We start from the raw sequence: 4,717 nt of genomic DNA, 5'->3' as shown, positions 1-4,717 counted from the left end.
TGTACACGTCTATGGATATCAAATAGTCCAGCTTACAGTATATACATGATATCAGCAGTTAAATAGGTAGAGTTTTATGAGTCAACCCCTGATATCATTTATATTCTGTAAATCAGATTATTTTATATCCATGCATATACTCTTTTTTTAACTCTTTTACTTGTTTCAGTCATTTGACTGCGGCCATGCTGGAGCACTGCCTTTAGTCGAGCAAATCGACCCCAGGACTTATTCTTTGGAAGCCTAGTACTTATTTTATCGGCTCTCTTTTGCCGAACCGCTAAGTTACGGGGACGTAAACACACCACAATCGGTTGTCAAGCGATGTTGGGGGGACAAACACAGATACACAAACATATACACACACATACACACACACACACACACACACACACACATATATATATATATATATATATATATATATATATATATATATATATATATATATATATATATATATATATATATATATATATATATATATACATATATACGACGGGCTTCTTTCAGTTTCCGTCTACCAAATCCACTCACAAGGCTTTGGTCGGCCCGAGGCTATCACTTGCCCAAGGTACCACGCAGTGGGAATGAACCACACAGCCACTCCTGCGCCTATTTTTTTTTTCTTTTAAATGTATTTAATATTCTGTGTAAATCGATTTAACTAACATGATTGGTATTACATTTACTCTCATCTATATATATAAAAATGAGAATGTCTGTCTGTCTGTCTGTCTGTCTGTCTGTCTGTCTGTGTGAATCCCTAAAACTCGAGAACTACGCAACCAATTTCATTCAAATTTTACAGATGCCTTACTTAGGGTTCCAGTTGTGTTTTAGTCAAAAAAAAATTAACTTCTTGCAGAGTTCGAGCCCACGGCAACATAATATCTCCTCCACTATTTAAGTATTACGTGTCAAAAGTGAAACAAAAACACTCATGTCAAATACTTTCACTTTAAAAATGAAACTATTCTACTAACTGAAACAATCACATTTCGATACTGTAATGACAGATACTTTCAGAGAGAGAGAGAAAGAGAGAGAGAGATGTATATGTATACATATAGATGTATATGTACACGTTATTCCACTAACTCAAACAATCACATTTCGATACTGTAATGACAGATACTTTCAGAGAGAGAGAAAGAGAGAGAAAGAGATGTATATGTATACATATACATGTATATGTACACGTATATGCATAGATATATATAGATATAGATCTATATGCATACATGTATATATATATACATATGTGTAGATGTATATATATATAGATGTACATGTAATATGTACACATATATACAAATATATATACATGCATACAGATATCTATACATATATACACCCATCACACACAAACACATGCACACAAACACACACATTAGTCATTTGTTTTCTTATCCAAAACTACGTCAAAAGTACTGAACGGATCTTTATGAAATTTGGAAATTATATTCTATGCATAACGGCCATAACTCCCATGGAAATTCATATATTTTTGATGTTGATGAAATTTTAACCCGAACATAACAGATGAGCATTATTTGTAATTCAACGGTACAACAGTGTAAGACTACCCTTTCAGATATACTTACATTGTGATTTCTGCAATGTGGTGCATAAATTGTCAAGTAAATGAGACGCATCTTTGCCTCCACTGATTCACTTGCAAAGTGTTGAGTAAAATTATTTCGTTGCAGACCTCCTTTGGGTCTTTTTATTATCACTGCGACACACATAGTCCCCAGTTGGTAACATTGATTTCAAGGCCCTCCTAGATGAGAGACTGGCTTTCCACTTAATGTCTATGTTCCATGCTGGCATGGATTGGAGAGTTATTAATGTAGAAATATGGTATCGTAGCTACTAACAGTTGAGGGTTGCGTAGTCTAGACGGCGTTTTTAGATTTCATTATTCTCTTTAACCCGGGCAAAGCCGGGTATTTCTGCTAGTATATATATATATATATATATATATATATATATATATATATGCATATATATATATATATATATGTATATATATATATATATATATATATATATATATATATATATATATATATATATATATATATATATATATGCATATATATATATATATATATATATATATATATATATATATGTGTGTGTGTGTGTGTGTGTGTGTGTGTATGTATGTATGTATGTATGAATATAATACAAACATACATACGTATGAGATTACTGGAACACGTGTGTGTATGTATGTGCATGTATGAATGTATGTACGTCTTGATATCTCTCCTTTGATCCTGTTCGTTTCCTTTATATGCATGTGTTTGCGCGCGCGCGTTTCTGCCTGTGTGAGCGTATGTGCCTGTGTGTGTGTGTGAGAGAGTGTGTGTGTGTATGTGTGTGCGTGCGCGCGCATGTGTGTATGTGTATCTGTTGTAATGTGTTGTAATTTATGAAAGTAGAACAGCGGTTAATGTCCTCTGAATATTTTGCTGTTATTTATTTGTGTAAGTAGTGCGAGTTGCTGGTGGCGTGGAGGAAGTGTTTACAGTATCAGGTGTCGATTATGTAAGAGTGTGCTTTTTGCTATTTTCATTGGGTGTTAATAGTTTAGACTATGTACTGTATGGGTTGTGTTATATATTATTATAATGTGATGACTGTATAGAGTAATATGTTACGTGTGATGTGCAAATATTGTACTGTATGACTAGTTATTCTGGTGAACAGAAAATATCTTGCATAAAATGGTGGGCTGTGTCTGTCTAGCAGGGCTATTTGTTGGAGTGCGAGCAGAATTGCGAAGTCTGGTATGTTTTCCTTAAGTGTTTTATCTTTTATGTTTTTTACTTGTTTCAGTCTTTGGATTGCAGCCATGCTTCAGTACCTCCTTGAAGGGTATAGACCAGGGGTTCTCAACCATTGTTTATCTATCGACCCCTTTGATTGCAATTTTATTCGGGGGGGGGGGGGGGGCATAGTAATTCGACGTTTGAATACTAGTTTTCAAAATTCCTATTTTGTTTTTCACGCTTTAACTTGTGTAGAATAATAGAGAAAGGAACCTTGTTGTTTCTTGCAATACATACCAATACACACATCTAAAGCAGGGTGTCTCAACCATTTTTAATTAATGGACCCTTTTGATAACAATTTTATTCTGGTGGACTCCCATAACCAATCGACGTTTAAAATTCAGTTTTATAGAATCTTCTTTCAAAATTCTTATTTTGTTTTATCACAGAAACTAGTGTAGATTCAACTATACTCTCTTTTTTATCTCTCTTTTACTCTTTTACTTGCTTCAGTCATTTTGACTGCGGCCATGCTGGAGCACCACCTTTAGTCGAATCAAATCGACCCCAGGACTTAGTCTTTGTAAGCCTAGTATTTATTATATCGGCTCTCTTTTGCCGAAACGCTAAGTTACGGGGACGTGAACGCACCAGCATCGGTTGTCAAGCGATGTTGGGGTGACAAACACAGATACATAACACACACACACACACACACACACACACACACACACACACACACACACACACACTCACACACACACTCACACACACACACACAATATATATATATATATATATATATATATACATATATACGACGGGTTTCTTTCAGTTTCCATTTACCAAATCCACTCACAAGGCTTTGGTCGGTCCGAGGCTATAGTAGAAGACACTTGCTCAAGGTGCCACGCGGTGGGACTGAACCTAGAACCATGTGGTTGGTAAGCAAGCTACTTACCACACAGCCACTCCTGCGCCTAGAGAAAGAAACCGCGCTGTTTCGTGCAATACATACCAGTACATAAATCTAAAGCAAAATATTTTCAGGGACTCTTATAATATCATAGTGATATTATAGTGATATCATAGTGATATTTGTTGCGTGGGCCAACCACCCCACACCCGATTGGGAACCACTGGTTTCGGCGTCTAAATAGGCCTCAGTACTTATTTTTGTTTTTAGGCCTGGTACCGTATTTTGTCAGTCTCTTTTGTGAACCACTAAGTTATGAGGACGTAAACAAGCCAACACCAGTTTACATGTTACAGTCATACTTTGGGTACCGTGTTCCATTCGTGTAAATACTTATTGCTTGCAGATATATGGGGGTTCAAGTGAACTTCCTGGAATTTATTAGAGGAATTTGTTCACGTGCATCCTTTTTTTTTTTCTGAAGTGAATTGGGTCAAATTTGTACTCGTTTAGCTGCATATCGAGTTACACGCGCGCGTGGACATGCGCGCGCACACACACACACACACACACACACACACACACACACACATACAAATACATACACACATACACAAACACACACAACACATGTATGTATGTGTGAGTGTTTACGTATGTGTGTGTGTGTGCGTGCATGTGTGTGTGTATGTGTGTGTGTGTGTGTTTGTACGTATATATGTATGTGTTCTAACCAAATAGAAATGGATAATTTAGAACACTCGTTTCCATAAGGTCGTATAATTCAAACACATATCCATTACATTACGTGAATAAATATTATTAAACTTCACCATTTCAGAAGGATCATCTCATATATAGGCTAGAATATATATATATATATATATATATATATATATATATATATTGAATTCAAATCCCACCTGCCTGGAGACAGCAATGAGAAACCACTCCAGTATTTATCCCAAATCTAGTCACGGTAGCTGAAGTTCCAGTAATCTACTTAAAGGTGGCG

At 35.7% G+C, this 4,717-nt stretch overlaps 1 long non-coding RNA gene across 1 annotated transcript in view; it reads left to right on the top strand.

The window, feature by feature from the left end:
• Positions 1–2,629: 2,629 nt before the first annotated feature.
• The window catches only part of LOC128247103 (uncharacterized), a 45,600-nt gene continuing 43,512 nt past the window's right edge, over positions 2,630–4,717 (top strand). Inside the window, exon 1 of the long non-coding RNA XR_016238854.1 lies at positions 2,630–2,801. This is a non-coding gene — a long non-coding RNA (uncharacterized LOC128247103). The remainder of the gene's footprint in view (positions 2,802–4,717) is intronic.

Source organism: Octopus bimaculoides, chromosome 2 (genome assembly GCF_046866305.1).
Source record: "Octopus bimaculoides isolate indiv1 chromosome 2, ASM4686630v1, whole genome shotgun sequence".
In the NCBI taxonomy this organism is placed as follows: domain Eukaryota; kingdom Metazoa; phylum Mollusca; class Cephalopoda; order Octopoda; family Octopodidae; genus Octopus; species Octopus bimaculoides.
Note: the sequence above shows the minus strand (reverse complement) of the source record. Positions and strands in the feature narration are given on the sequence as shown.